This window comes from Oenanthe melanoleuca, chromosome 2, assembly GCF_029582105.1.
Source record: "Oenanthe melanoleuca isolate GR-GAL-2019-014 chromosome 2, OMel1.0, whole genome shotgun sequence".
NCBI lineage: Eukaryota > Metazoa > Chordata > Aves > Passeriformes > Muscicapidae > Oenanthe > Oenanthe melanoleuca.
Window position 1 is genome coordinate 120,318,682 of NC_079335.1, and position 16,692 is coordinate 120,335,373.

The 16,692-nt window shown below is 38.3% G+C and overlaps 1 long non-coding RNA gene across 1 annotated transcript; it reads left to right on the plus strand.

Moving 5' to 3' along the window:
- The first annotated feature begins 3,518 nt into the window (after positions 1 to 3,518).
- On the plus strand, positions 3,519 to 10,163 carry LOC130249380 (uncharacterized). Its single transcript, XR_008839784.1, has 3 exons — positions 3,519 to 3,676; positions 3,886 to 4,127; positions 6,052 to 10,163. It is a non-coding gene; the product is annotated as an uncharacterized LOC130249380 (long non-coding RNA).
- The last annotated feature ends 6,529 nt before the right edge of the window (positions 10,164 to 16,692 follow it).

A 16,692-nucleotide genomic window follows, 5' to 3' on the forward strand; every position in this document is an offset into this window, starting at 1 on the left:
GTCTCTGACAGGTGCCATTTACACCAACATCTGTCAGGAATCATTCATTTTCCTTTTTGCTTGACATGTTTGTTGCTTCTTTCCTAAATTTTTTTTTTTAAATGAAATTTTTGCATCAATGAAATCCATACTTTCTTGTCAAGTTTATGAATTCGCCTCATAAGGAAGACATGAAAATCAGCTAAATAAACCACTAAAGAACAAACAAGATTCAAACTCAAATGACCCAACACATATTTGCTTAAGAAAACCTCTGCTCATGATTGGAGCTGAGAACTTTTTGACTCCTGTGATAGATTACAACTGTTAAACTTTCTTCAAACCTTAAAAAGATTCTGGTTTTTCCCAAGCATGTCACAAACGGTGTCTGCTGTGGCCGGGTATTTGGGCACACTGAACTGATGGTGCCTGCTGCTGGACAGTTTCAGCCAAGCTCTAACAGTGGAATGAGAATGTGCTGTCACAGGGTGACACTCCAGGGAGAGCCCCCAGCCTGCTGTGGCAGACAGCTCCAGTGGTGACCATGGCTGCAGTGTGGGATGCAGGCAAGGAGAAAATTTGGCTCATGGTCTCTGAGATGGAGATTTAATGTCCTCCAGCAGCACCCCTGTGTGAGATGCTAAAGATGCCCTGATTATTGAGCTGGTTGAAAATTTTCCAGTGGAATGCTTCTCTGTTGGAAAATGCTGATTTTACAGAATTGAAACATTTCACAGGAACATGTTGATTCCATTGAAAGTTTCAATGGAAAGCAGGCAGGCAGGCTGTCCAGGAAGCCTGTGCTCCTGGTTGCATGCCAGCCTAGGCTTCCCTGGCTCCCTGCTCCACAGGCAGCTGCTCCTTCAGCTTCCTGACACCCCAGCCAGGCCTCTGCTCAGCAGTGGGGTGGCTGGGGGGAGGGAGACATAAAGGGGGGGACAATGGTCCCCTCACAAACACTCTATCACAGAGAAAGTCTGTTATCACCAGCAATGTGATACTGACAGTATTTGCTTTCTTTTTGCTTGCACATCACATACTTACAAATATGATCATGGGTAGAAAGAATTCAGTGTATTTACACTGAAGTAATGATGCAGCTGTTAGTGCCTGAAACATTTATTCCCTATGATAAGCACTAAAAAAAAGGGACATATTCACTGTACAGACTGTCATGATAATTAAAACAATTCACATTTTATCTCTGGACATACACAGAGTTGTCCCAGTAGAAACTCACCAAACAAAAGAGATATCTGTCAAGATGTGTGTATATATGGGCGTGTATGTATATGTGTATGTATATGTATATGTATATGTATATGTATATGTACATGTATATGTATATATGTATATGTATATTTTATTTATTTATTTACATATATATTATATTACATTATATTACAGTATATTACATTATATTATATTATATTATATTATATTATATTATATTATATTATATTATATTATATTATTATTGTCAAATTTGCCCAGGTGAGCATAACTTTTCTCATCCAGCCCAGAAATCAGATTTACGGGGTAAAGAAAAAATGTTTGATTAGAAACAACTTTTATATATATTAATAGACACCACAGGGATTTCTAAGCCCAGCTAAAACCATACATTTTGGTTAATATGCCTGCTAACTTGAGCTTTGTCTTAATGACCATAACTTGAGCTTAGAATTCTGGTTTTGGCCATGTATGGTATGACAGGCACCTCTAGAAATCATTTTTTTCATCACTGCTCACATAGACTGTGTCTTCATTTAGGTTCCATTGGCATGTGCAAGCTAATTGTCTCACCACCTTTATACAGTCAGTAAAAACTACTAATATGGAAGCAAATGTTTCTGAAGTATTTTGGGTGATTTGGATTAAACAAACAAACAAAAACGTCCCAATGTATGCTTTGCATGTTACCACCTGTGGAGAAATATACAAGCTATGAGTTTTTATGTGCACATGCTTACAACTTTTGACTTTCACTGAGGTGTCACACTGCTGATCATTTCTGTGCTATTTCCTCAAATTTGGTAGGTGGCACACTTACAGTGCATCCAATCAGTGAATCAATAAATAATGAAACCTCTATATTAAGAAAAGTTTAACAAATAAGTGCTCATAATGAAAGTCAGTGTTGTGGGCTATTTCTCCAAGGTTTCACTGGCAGTCGTGCTTTTGATCTGGGAGCTGTTAGGAGCTGTTGCACCACAGATGAAAGGAGTTAGAAAATTCCATATCATAATGCAGTTAGATCAGTAATTCATGGAGCAGGTAATTCACAATGACTTGCTGGTCCTTTGATTGCACACGGTTTATGACTATTAGCAGTTTCCCCTTTCAAATTTGTATGCTTCCATACTTCCTTTCTGACCTCTTTTTCATCATTTATAGTCCAATTTGGTAGTGAAAAAGCATAACTGGTGCTCAAGTGCATGGCTGTCATTCAAACCTCAATGCGTTAGTGAGCAGTTTGACATTTGTGACTATGAAAAAAAAACATTAAGCAGGTGTACAAAACACTAACCAGGTCCCTTGAACAATGCTTTATGGGATTCACAACTTGCCTCTAGGCTATAAACCTGATTCAGCCTGAGTTTTCAAGGTAGATTTAATCTGGATATTTACACTCCAAATGTACCTTACATTAGAACATAATTGCAATGTAAATGATAGAAACACATTTGAAGTGGAAGGTCACAGGAAGAGAAGTGTCACTGCAGGAGATTTGCAATGATGTGTTCTTTGAGGCTTGACAATTATCTGTCCTCAGTTTGTAAAATCAAGGGCTGCATCTTCAGCCTCAGTAAACTGGTTTGCTCAGAGGGGTCCTGGCTCTAACAATTTCTTGCTACTCTTCTAAGGGAGTAAGGTTCAAATTAAAACAAACACAAAAAATGCTAGTTAATCACTTTTAACTTGGTCATCTGCTGTACAGGTGTGCACATATCACATTTTATTTCAGTTATACTTACCAGGTTTCTGGGAACCGATGTTGCGGCTTTACAAAGGTAGAGAGATTTCTACAAGTTGGATGAATAACACCAGGTAAACATGTTAAAAGGAGTTACTGTTTTGTCTCTAAAGGACTAATGTCATGTTGAAGTTGCTAAACAAGGGCCTCAGAAAGAACATTGTAAACATTTGAGTAGTCAAGTAGGAATAGGAACTGTGAGTCTGAGAACTAAACAGTTCTTTAGGGCGTTCAATTAAAATAATATTTTTTTTATATGTGAATGTAAAAACTATGCCAAAGTTCTCCCATGGAATTCCTCCCAGCTTCCAGTAGGCAGTAGGTTAGGGACTTCCTATGCCAGAGGGCATCCGGATCACAGTGCTTAGTAGCCATTGATAGACATATCCTTCATGAATTAGTCTAATCTCCTTTTGAACTCTGTAATACTTTTGGCTTCTGCAGCATCCTCTGGTAAGGAGTTCCATGATTTAATTGTACATTGTAATGAAAAGTGCTTCCTCTTGTTTGCCTGAAAATTTCTGCTCAAAGTTTTGAGTGGAGCATTTGCCTCTCTGCTCTCTTGTGTTTAGAAGACAGAGCTGCTTAGTCTGTTCAAAGTCTTATCCTTTTTTTTTTTTTCCTAATGATAGAAAATCTGTAGCTAACAGAAGGTAGAGAATGACATTTTGAGACTGCTAAAAGTACTGCTGTATATGTATCAAATAGCAGGATACACAGGTAATTCAATTGTGAATACTTTATTTTGATATTGTGCCTGGAGTTGGTATGACACTTGTGAATGTTGAAAGCAGGAGTAACATAGGAAGGCTCTGATAAATGTTTTCAACACATGTGCACACACGTGGATGTACATTATCAGACTGTTTCTAAAGTAATGTGTACTCATGCCCTTTATGTAGCTTTATTTTATTTTATTTTTTTTTCAGAAATGTAGAAAGATTTTGTGGGCAAAATGTGGCGAATTCATGGAACATGTGGAAAAGACCACACAGAAAAACTGTATGAAAAGTCAGCACTGGCAGCAGCTCTTGAGCAATAATAGCAAAAAGAAAATGGACATTTGCCTCCTTCTCAGCTTCTCCTCTGTTTTGAACAGGGTTGCCAGGTGGTGTCCATGCCCTGCTTGAAATGGCTGACACAAGGACAGTCTCACATCAGCACTGTAAATGTAAGATGACTTACATATTTTGCTGCTTGTGTCATGCTATGAATTTAGTTTTGCTTTTTTTGCTTCTTGGAAAAGTTTTGTTCAACTTTGTGAGGGGAAAAAGTATGTTGTTTTAGGATTACAGTATATTTTTTAGATCCAGAGGAAGGCTTCCCTGGGTTTGCCATTCTCTCCCTTAATGAATAAAAATAACCTAAGAAGAAAAAGAAATATACAAGTACATATATTAAAATTAAAATCAAAAAAATTAAATGCACAAAACACTTTTTTTTTTTCTAGAATAAGTTTAAAATGAAACATCAGGCTTTGCTAAAATATGGCATTTTGATATTTTCTTGGATAAATTATACACTAAGTAGATTATTTTCCTAATGTAGTTTTTTGAGATGTAAATTATTTAGTCAGATTTTTTTTTTTTTTTAATAAATCATTTTATCCTTCTAAATCCACGTATTTTTTCCTGCTCCCTTTTGCATTTTGTTCATTCCTTTTTTCCCTAAGTCCCACTTAGGTACTTAGCTCTCTTTGCTCAGGTCTACAAAAAAATTCAACCTTGACTCTTGGTCTTTCCTTCTTGAACAAACTGGATGTAGCTCAGTAGATACAGAACAAAACAAGCCCAACTTTTTTTTCTAACTTGAGAGGAAAATAAACCCTACATTTGTTTTATTTTTATTTTTTTTTTTTGTCTCCTTACTTGATTTCCTGTTTAGGAGGGCATAAGCCCACTGGCTGTTATTGCTAGAAGACCTTCAAAGCAAATAGTATTTGTTTTGCTAATGTAAATACATTTTCTAGCATAGCAAGGCCCTAATCCTTACTAACCTTTGAGGAAATTCTGTGGAAGAGTAAAAGGATGAATAATTTTAGAGAGACCTTGGTGTTTTAGGCCTCTACATTAAACCACTTTTGGGGCTTTAGGATGGTGGGCCATAACTGAAATAGAAAATTTGACAAGTGGTTTGGGGTTCCTTTTCTGTCCAAATTAACACTTTTAGGCAGTGAAATATCTGATAAATTCCAACTATCCAAAGGACCATAGGTTACTGACAAAGTTAAGATTTGCCTCTAGGTAAGAAAGAGGTCATTTTCAGGATGCAAATGAGTGACATTCTATTGACTGTTTATATCATTTTATTGGATATTTTCTGGGTTCAAAGAAAGTTGAGGTTTTCAGTGAATTCAATGAATTAAAATCAAATTATTATAGCCTTACTGACAGAAAATGAAGTAAAAAAACCCCAAACATAATAAATACCTTAATATTCTTCTTTTCTCTGCTAGTTTATACTCCAACTTTAAATAATTTTGCATATTTGATGATGAATGTATTGACAAATGTTTTCGAATCTGAATCTACCATTTTAGATGTGAGAAAGAGCAGACTCCTCAAAAAGAAACCCATAAAAACCTAAACATGAGAGCTGATGTTATATGGGGTTTAACTTACAAAGGTTTTGAGGCATTTTAAAGATATGCACTTAAAAAAACTCCACAGTGCTTCAGCAAAATAGCTGATTTGAGGTTGTAATGTAAAGACTACCAAGCAGTGTCTTTTTTCCTAGGTACAGGAAACATTTACTTGGTTTACCAAATCAGCTCTTGGAAACTGTTGGGAAAAAATGCCCTGTAGCTTAGCAAGCCTAAAGAAAACAATTTCATAAACATAGATTTATTTTTTGTTGTTGCTTTGCAGAATAAAAACCCCAAAAGGATTATTCTTCTCTTCAGAATATTTGGCTGCTTCTTGCAGGTGTTTGGCTTTGAAAATGTTTGGGCAGAACACCAATAATTTGGTTTATAGATTACAGCATTGCCCAGTTTCCTGCATGTTATTGCAATGTGGAACAATACCATTAAACCACCCCACATCTGCTATGAACCTTTTCTGATTTTTTTTGTTTGTTTTTTTTTTGCTTTTTAGACTGTGTGTCTCTTCACAAAACATTTAAGTGTGTCTTGGTCTGCTGCCTCTGCTGTTTACCCAAGTAGCTACAAACCATCTCTCTCAAGATGGCTTGCAGGCACATCACATTTCACCTTCCTGAAGGGGAGGAGGACAGGAAGAAGAGGAAACTTAATTTTGAAGGTCAGCATGGCCAAAGCTTTCTGATTTCCATAAAGATGCCAGACAGTGACATCCTATCTACTCTGTGTTCCTATGCTTTATGTTGGGAACTCCATTGCCTGATGGAAATGTTGCAGGAGAATAACTTGACTCTCACCAGCACTGCACTAAGCAAAAGTAACAAATGGTGTCATTGCTGAAGCCTGTGAAACAATATTTGTAGTCATGGTTGTAACTGGAGCCAACGGCAGAGGCACTGAACCAGAACCTACATAGAACCCAAGCCTTGCCAAGGTCACATGTTATCCTATTTATTTGTTTTAACTTGACTAAGTAGGGTTTTGATCATTTAACCATGGCCCTTGTTCATAAGAGTCCTATGGGCTTGTGAGAAAACAACTCTTTGGTGTTTTCAAATATGATTTCAATTAAATATTGTTATTCAGAACAAATGTTTCCACCTAACACATCATGTAACTGCAATCTGTGCTTTTGCCTTCAAGTCTTTTATAGTGAACACAGGTTAAATGACCACATAAAATAATTAACAGTGGCCTTGTGTAAAAAAAAATACATGCAGAAATAAGACTGAAAAACCGTAATCTCTAGTGTACTTGACCAAAACAGCCAATTCTGTTTGGCAAATTCTAAAATACTGGCTTTTGAACCATGACTGTAGTAAGCTTCCCTAGAATTGAATGCAGCCCACTTGCTGCAAGGATACGTTCTCAGCTGAAGGCTGCATGTTGGAAGTGATTATTAGTGGTTTTAATTATATCACAGCAAGTACTGTAACAAGTAGATACATTATTTTTTAGTTCCATTTCTCAGCCATTCATTCTGTATAAAGATGTGTCTGTGTTCTGCTCAACACCTGACACATGCTTCTCAAAAATGGCTCCATTTCAAATGTAAGGGAAGTGATCCCTGCACAGAAGGCCTAATATACAAAATTATTGAACCCTCATGTTTCTGATAGAAGACAGGGTGAGTTGTTGCTTAAAAACTCTTTCTGAACATTGCCACCAGCAGCAATTGTTTGGGGGAAAAAAGACTATATGGTACATATATGTTATCACATTTTTATTTTTTATGCTAAATCATAGTGAAATTCCTAATGGAAAAAAACAAACAAGGAATAGTGCAACTTGCAAAATAAAGCTTTTGCTAAGTACTCTCTGTCTTCCCAGCTTTACTAGAAAAGCTGCCATGAGCCATCTTTTTAATAACATTAGGAAATATAACATTACAAAGTTACAAACATTTATAAAGGCCACTAAATATTATGCCAAACTTAAAGGTCTGACCTTTTTAACCTCAAAACTACAGACATTTTAACCAACCTGCATTCATAAAAGAAATATTGATAGACTCTTAACTCTTGTGAATCCAGTGATTACTGGCATAAAGAAAAGCAATAACACATTCTGCAATATGTTGCAATAAATCTGTATACAACATAGTTTATAGATTTGTAAGTTTTAGATTGTCATGATAGTTTTCTATTTTTATCAACAACATTTAAAAAAAGCCCCAAAAACCAGTAAGTAAACCTGGAATACTACAGGCCAATCAATAAAGTTTAAAAGTTCCAGTGAAGCTAACCTATAACAGGTCCTTGTTTGGAGAATATGCTCAAGAAACACATGTGCCTTTAAGAGGTCTTGAAAGAATTTACACCCATGGACCATTACCATTTCCAAACACCCTGCAGCTTTACCAGCCCAACATGTGCTGACTGTATATCACCATGACCCTTTCACTAAAGCTCTTTTGACTGGAGTGCTTTTAATACCCACTTTCTCAGCTGAGCTCAGGAGTGATTTGTTTTACATGCCACATTAATCCTTTCCACATTTTCTGGATGAGGCAACCACAATTCCACTTGTGAGGTGTTTCTAAAACATAGTTATAGGAATAAAGCAGCAGGGTCCCAGACTTGACAACTTCCCTTCGGGCGGCTGACAAAGTGGGCTATCGTGGCTGGTGTGGGAGCGAGCACTTGTGCCCAGCAGCCAGGGTGGCCTGCTCTCCATGGTTAGTCAGAGGCCCAATTATTGTTGGCAATTCAGCCACAATTAAAACCCTGTAGAGATCTACATAGATTTAATGTCCAATGAATGCTGATGCTGATTAATAAAACGCAGCTCGTCTTTTATAAGCGCGAGATGAAATGCAACAGAGAGAAGCAGAACTGAAAGTATAAATCGCAGCTCCGTAAAACCCAAGAAGTTTATGCCTCACACCTACGTGATTGGAGGAAAAGAGCGTTTTATAAATGGGCAATTAGTGTTCAGTGCACTGGCTTTTATTACGTGGTAATTTTACAGTTTTCACTTTAAAGACACCCAAAAAGAAATCAAAGGCCAAATGAATTTCTGTTGTATGCATTTATGAGCTTTCTGCATTTATAATGTTAGCTCAATCTCACTAATGTAGGGGTATGAAAATTTAGTGTTGTCAACAAGGCTAACAGAGTGGACCAACCAATTACAAAACTGTTTTTACATGTCAGCGCTGTGCACATTTTATTAACAAGTTAGTATTATACTCAATTTTTTATGTGTTAAATCGAACTGTACAAGTAACTGCAGAACAAAAATTATGTTTCTACACGAGTTAATTTATTGCTCTTCCCCCATAAATTTTACTTACAAGTTCAATGGTCTGAGCTGAACTATAAATTAGAGTGAGGTGAGTCTTACATACAACTCGATTTACTCTGGTAATTTCTAAAGGAAGTATCTGAATCCACATGCCTGTCTACAATTGTCTTTACAGTAAGATGAAGAAACAGTATAAAAACAGCAGTGGCTGATCAACAGTTTTCTGTTAAAAGCTTTTATGCTCCCATGCAAGGCTGTTCAACAAAACTTCAAATAAAAAAGTAACTTCATGAGCCATTCATGCTGTGTGGCAGGTGTCACCAGATGGTGCCATTTCAATCTTCCAGACTTCTTTTCTTCCTTTTTTCTTCTTAAATTTAAGCATGGAAATAAATATTCACTCCTGGAATGATATATTAATTTTTTAATTTGTGTTAGTAGAGTTGTGTGAGCAGGGAGCTGTGTTATTGGAAGGTTGCTGGTTGCTATTTGCTTTGATCTAGTACTAGAATCTGTTCTTCAGGTGGAATTGTTGCTTGTAATCCCAGTTTTACTGATGAGTAAATCTGAGACTCTTTAGCAAGGGAATTACTTGCACACCGTTTGATTCTCTGTTTCAGTACTTATTTATATGTATAAATAAACCAAGTTATACTTAGAATATAACCAGAGGCTACATATCTGATTTCCCTGAACTGTGAAAACACCTGCAATTTCTCTGCAGGAGGACAACAAAGATGCCTGCACAAATTATCTTCCTTTAATTTGCAACAAGATACTTGCTGATCTTTTAAGATATGCTAATTTTAAGATATGTTAATTACCTGAAGCTGGATGCTAGGGGCACCCAGCTTTTTTACAGGTCTCCTGGGCATCAAATAGAACCTCTCTGCCAGTTTTGCCAGCTGTACATTAAGACCTTGTTGACTACACCTTTTTTGTGTTTTCTTCTTTTCTCACTATATGCTGGTAGAGAGCTCAGAAGCACAGAAATATCAGCATGTCTTCTTTACATTTTATTTTTGAGAAAGTATTATAGGTGCAGAAGCTCTGACCCTGAGCTTGCTCTTCCCACCTTCATCTGACTGGCTATTTCAAATAATTCTCAAACCTTTTGGGCAAGAAGTATGACTGAGCCACTGTTTGTTACTAGTAGGATACAGAGGGTAATGTGAAGTATTCAAGAAATAAATTTTGGTGTCGTTGAGGAATGTTGGAGCCAGTGAAGAAGTGAGAATGCACCATTTGTGACACCAATGCTCATCGTTTCCCCAGCACAAAGACAATGTTCCACTATCACCTGTGACCTCAGTGTGGACATTCCCTCCAGCAGGGTAAAGCTGATGGTTTGTACCAAAAGCCCAGGAGCACTCTGAGTCATTCTAACTTGTGTCTGAAACTTCTTCTAATGCTCTGCATTTGTGGGAGACTGCATGGGTAGCAGCAGTCTGCACTCCAAAAGGAAAAGGACCATCTTTCATGGAATAACCATTCAGCTGAATATTGCCAGTCATGCAGCAACCCCATTTCACAGAATTAAAGAATCATGGAGTCATAGTTTGGGTTGGAAGGGACCCTAAAGATCATCGAGTTCCAACTTCCTTGCCACGGGTAGGGACACCTTCCACTAGACCAGGAGTCTCAGAGCCCCATCCAACCTGGCCTTGAACACTTCCAGTGTTTGGGGCATCCATAACTTCGTTGGGAAACCTGCTCCTCACCACCCTCAAAATAAGTAATTTCTTTTAAGTATCTAATCTAAACCTGCCCTTTCAGTTTGAAGCCATTTCCTCTTCTCCTGTCACTACATGCTCTTGTCTCACTCCAGCTTTCCTGAAGGCTCCCTTCAGGTATTGGAAGACAATCAGATCACCCCAAAACTGTTTCCTTTCTAGGCTGAACAAAACCGATTTTTCCCAGCCCTTCCTCACAGGAAGGTGCTCCATCCCTCTAATTAACTTGGTGGCCAAAAGTTTCCTGAAAAGCAACCTCTGTGGTACCCTCTAAAGACTCAACTCTTCCCAAATAGAAAAGCAGAAAAAATAGAAGTTCTGGCAATGATTCCTGTGGGACCAGAATAGAGTGCATGGACCTTTGGATCACCATGCTCCTTTATGGCTGTCCATGTGCTGCCCTGGACCCCCTCTGGCAGGCTCCAGGCAGACTGACACAGTTCTGCAGCACATCCTCACTGTGCACTGATATTCTGTCCAAGCCAGTGGAGCTGTGGTCACAGGGCACTGTGTCCACACTGACCAGCCTTGCTCACTTGCTCAGCTTACACCAAGCTGACACAGCATCAGTCTGTCAGCCTGCTCTTGGAGCTGGCTGCTTGGACAGCAGCTTGGCTCCTCCTGCCAGAGCCCAGGCACTGCCCTCAGCCCTAAAGGGTTTGCATGCACTGGTTTGACCGCTCTACCCTTTCCCATATCTGTACCTTTGGCTCCTGAAGAATACTTTCATTTCCTGAATTTTCACTGACATCTCCTTCTTTCTATTAAAGAGTCTCCCTTCCATAAAAAACTGATTTTATACACATTGAGCAGAACAGCCCCCCCATACTCCTCCCAATAGGTCTAACCTATTAAAATTATTTGCAGCCACCTATACATGGCAACATCACTTTACTGTATGTCACACAAATTAGTCACAGAAAATTCTGGGCTGTAAATACTATCCAGACAAATATCTTTTCAAGATGACAGTCTAGATTGAACAGAATTCCTCCAGCAAGACAACTTCCTGAAGTTTTGAGTGTATGTGGTTTTTTCAATATCTATCCAAAATGGGAATATTTTATCCAACAATTTGTTTTGTAGAGCAAACAGAAATATATTTTAATCTGTTCATCTTTGGGAATTATTGCTTATAGACTTGGATTGCTTTTCCTTTTTATTGTTTTTAGTAGCCATTTAATAAGAGCTTTCTGGCTACTTGCACATCAGGATAAAAATTGTGATTGTAAAAAAGACAACATGAAAATAACCTATTGTTGAGCTTTTTAAAAACCTCAGATAGCTTTTGATCACTTTCAAGATCACATACTTGCAAAATTCTTTTATATGCCAGTTCAAAAATCAACTCAGCTGTATTTTGTGTTGGTATATAATCTGAGCCACAAAAATTGCCTACTTCTCTTTTGCCTTTGGGCAATTTTTCAATCTTAGCTAAACCAAGTCCATAATGTATGCCTGCTGGCCAACATTCCAGGTAAATGAATAGCTTTTAGAAAAAATTATGCTGTTTTTCAAAAGCTTGACATTTTTAAAATACAAGTCCAGAATTGAAACCTTCAATAATTTTTCCATGCCTATATGTTGCAAGCAGAAAAAGGTTGCACAAATGAATACATCTGGGATTATTTTCAAGCTGTTATTTCCCACTAGGGAAAATATTTAGAAATAAGGCTCAATTTTTTTTTTCTATGCTGAAACTACAAAGAGGCCAGCCATCTTGATGCTTTTCCAGATTTTTTTAATGGTTTTACTGATATTGTATAGTGACTTTACTGCCCTGTTTTGTATGCCCTTATAGTCACCAATAGCAAGCATTTATGTTGGGTTTATTCCAGTTTTTAAATCTGCTTTGTGGCATTTATGACCTAAAGCTAATAAGGCCATTCAGTATTTTCTTGTAAAATATTGAAAATACCTTTTACCATGAAAATAAGAGGGAAATGTTTTTAAAATTAAAAAAAAAAAAAAAAGAAAAAAAAAAAAAAAAGAAAAATTCAAAAAGAAGGGTTTTAAACAAAGGCAGGAACGGAACGGCCCTTATTTTAAACTCAGCTTTTGTCATAGCAGTAAAGTTGTGTTTTCTAGGCATCAACGAACTGTCAGAAGCTCATGAATCCCAAAAGGAGCCCAGCAGAGGTTTGGCAACACCCAGGTACAAAGCTGCCTTACTGGACCAGGATAGGTGGAAAAATTTTAATGAAATGGATCTTTATAAAAATGTGAGTTGGTTGAAAATGAAACTTTCCCACAGAGAAGGGTTTGGATCCATTTTTGGACATTAAAAGTCTGGAAGAATTTTTCATTGATCAAAACTGTCTATTTTTATTCTCTTTGAAAAATTGTCCTGCTTCTCTGGCTTGAAATTACTTTGCCCTTTTGGAAACCAAACCAGCTGAAACATAAAGCATGTAAATAGTCTCCCTCAAGAAATCTTTTAGGATGTAATTAAGCACAATGCTTCTTAGGGGGAGACTTTAAGTTAAAGAAATACCTCATGATTTTAAGTTGGGTTTTTTCCATGTTTTTTTTTTTCCCCTCAGAAATGTGAATATTGTTATGGAGCAGAAATCTGGTTGCTTCCTGGTGTGTGATCAGTGATTTCATATCCCTCTAGTGTCATTTCTGGGGCTTATGTGAGGGCACGATCCTTGTGCTCATTTTACAGACTGGAAGCCGAGGTGTAGAGCTGCCTTGCTAACCAGGTTGTGGCAGAAATAGTGTCCTTGAACCCCATTTTTAAAAGCAAATATTGGCCAGTGCTTCCCAGGTGATGTGCAAGACCTGTCCTCCTCCTCGCTGTCAGTCACTCAAGCGGCAGCGCTTCCTCCCAGCTTACGTTTTCTCTGTGTAATAGAGGGTTAATTTAAATAAACGCCTTATTTACATTGACAACTGTAAAAAAAAAATTGCCTACCAAGACCCTAGGTGCCCCAGCGTGCCACTTGGTGAAATCACAGTAACATTGAAATCATTATTCTGACAGGAACCCAGCCAGCCAGACGCCTACAGAAGCGCTTTTCCTCTCCTTCGCTCTGGGAAGCACAGCCTCTCCAGAAAGCTCTCCAGCTCCATTCATTTATTTATTTGCTGCATCGCCAGGTCACTAAATTCTGGTTTCTGCGGCCCAGGGCGGGGGGAGCGATCTGGCCCTGCCAGCTGCCCCCTCCTGCGGAGCAGCTGCAGCTGGAGCTGAGCTGCTCTCTGGGGAAAGGGGGGCCATGGCCACACATCCCACACCACCAGGGCTTCCTGGCCAGCCACCCCGTCCCACTGTTTACAAGGAATTGCCTGCATTTTAAAGGAAAGTGGGACAGCGCTGGCCTGGCTCTGCATGGGTCTGCTCCTGCTGCTTCATGTGCCATGGGTAGGATTTGGGAAGAACTTGGGCTTTTTTAATTTTTAATTTAAAGTGTCATGGCATTGTGAAATAGGAAAAGAAAGAAGAAAAATGTGTCTACAATGAACATCATCCTGGAAGTCAAATATCTATGAGGCATTTTTAGCCAGTAGCTAATTATTACCCAGCTCTCCTCCCACCCTGCTTATTAAGAAAGTTTAGATATAAGTTCCCATTTGCTGTTCAGAATAGCACAGATGGAAGGAAATGAACATGCCATTTGCTTTTTGTGACCTCAGGGGAGTGGAGCAAAATATGGATGTGAAAACACTGCCAGAACCCTGAAAGTTATATTCTTTCATTCATTAATTTTCCTGCTTCTCTATTCCATATGCTCTCCTTTCCTTCAGCTCCATGGAAAAGTATTGACGAGCCAAACGAGAAATACAATTAGAGCTTATATATGACCTGAATGGTGTAAGAGGCTTGAGTGGCCCATTAGCCAGGGCAGCTGCTGTATGGCCAGAACCACTAAGAACAGCACGGACTATGGGCAAGAAAATCACAACGCTCATCCTCCAGAACATCTTCTGACATATTATTTGTGGATTAGTGCATATGAATGGTTCAATACTGCAAGAAGTCACAATGAATAAACAGAAGGGACCAGATTCTTCATAAGGAAGTACACATGGTTCTCATTTTAAAGCCTGAACCAATCCACTTAAGTTAATGTAAATCCTTCTCCAGACTTCAATGGGAATCTAGCCCTTCTGGCTAGCTCTAGTAAAGGACTTAGGCACCTAAGGCAGGATGTAGGTGGAACAGCATCCAAAAGCACTCTCCAGAAACTCGTGCTTGGCTGCTGCTTAATCCTGGAGGCGCCTAGTCTTGCAAGGCACTTCCCTGTTTGATTTTAAAGTTTTGTAGGTGACAATAGTCATCCAGATCTTGTCCAGATCAGCCTGGTCTGAGAAGCTCATCAGCCAGTTCATTCTTTAGACTGGTCTAAAGCCAGGAACTAAGCAGAAGATGCCTAAGACTTTTGAGGGCCACATCTGGTAGGCATTTTCAAAGCATCCTGGCATACAGTGATAGATCAAATGCGCTTCATATCATTCTGCTTTAATACTGGAATGTCAAAAGGCATTTCTTCCCACCCAAAGGTGAAGAACAGAAGAGTGCATTTTTTGTCTTTTTGTGAAGGTAAAAAGGGTAATATGATGTAGACTGGAAATATGTTTAATTATTCAAGGTATCTTCATATCTTTTTTTCCCCTCTCTTCTATGTCTTTAAAGGAAGTCAAATTTTAACTCTTCTTTTACTGCAGTGAGACACAACCACCTAAACAGTTTCATGCCTAGAAATGCCCACATTCCTTAAATCAAGGTGAATGGAATAAATGTCAAATGATTACATAATTTTTTTTCACATCATTTGGAAATGAAATCTTCAGTGTGCATTAAGATTACAACTCACTAACAAAAAGATACAGTATTGGCAGAAGTCAGCTGCTTTTTGCACAGGTAAAGCATGCTGCTTTTGAAGCATGGAGTAAACTTATGTATTACATGAAGAGTGCAAGGTTGAAGTGTTAATTCTGTCAGATATTTGGAAAACAGAAATAAAACCACAGAAATAGAACATTTTCAACACATCCTGCTTTGAAAATCAAATATCTTGGCTTCAAAATGGTATTTTTTCATTAAAATAGAGGTTTTGCTGTGGTATTTATGTGTCAGGAGGAGCCCATTAGTCTATGATGATATTCTTTTTCCATTGACATTATCTTTTAATTATATCATTCTGAGCCACATCACTAGTGGAGGATCGATTTTTATAGCCCAGTTTACATATCGCTTCAGCATCTAATTCTGAGGAGGTGTTACACACTTTGAGGTTTCTGCTTCTCTTTTTCAAAATAATTTGGAACTCATGACTGCTTAAAAAGGCATCAACAAAGGTGCCTGTCTTTCCTTTGAAGTCATTTTTTGCGGAAATCACAGTCACTGACCAAAAGGTTTCAAAAGATTAAATTGTGCTTATTTTACGACATTTTAAAACAGCAGGGTTAAATGCTGGGCCAGCTGCCAGGCAGTCAGCAGCACCCATACTTTCATGTTCAGCAGCCAGACACATCTACAGCAGTTATTTCTGAGTAGTTATTCCTGAAATATGTCACTCAGAACAGCAGAGGGGTTTTAACATTTGTGCGCTTTGATGACGGGCTAATGGAAATGTACTAAATATATATATATGTGCCATGAGTGTAATGAGTTAAAAAAAAAAAAAGAATGTAGTGGGCAAAATAGACATTTTTAATACTCTTTGTCAACACTGGCTTCTCCCTGCAATTGGAATCAACTCAGAGAGCCACAAAATCATGGCTATTGGACACTCATGTCCCATAGTGCATTATCCACATGCGGCAAAACACTTTACTGCTTGCTGCTTTATGTGGAGGCCGTAATGGACTGAGGCTAGTTTAAACTCACAGAGCTATTCAGAAAGGGATACATAAATCTTGACATCATCTTTGATGAGAAACCCGAGGAGAGGAAGGACACTCAGACACTGTCTGTCCTGAGCAGCAGTGCTGTGGGCTTAGTGGATCCTTTTTGAAGTTCAGCTCTGTTGCAGTCAGGAAGTGATTTACTCCATTTTACAAATTTTCATTCTGGTCTTTTCTTTCTAATCCTCATGCTATGCCTGGTTTCCCTTCCCTTGGTGTGTTTTTTTTTTCATCTGCATTTTTCCATTTTGAGGACTCATGGGCCAGACTCTCTGTGCTGGTTTCCGTCACTTTGTATTGTGCAG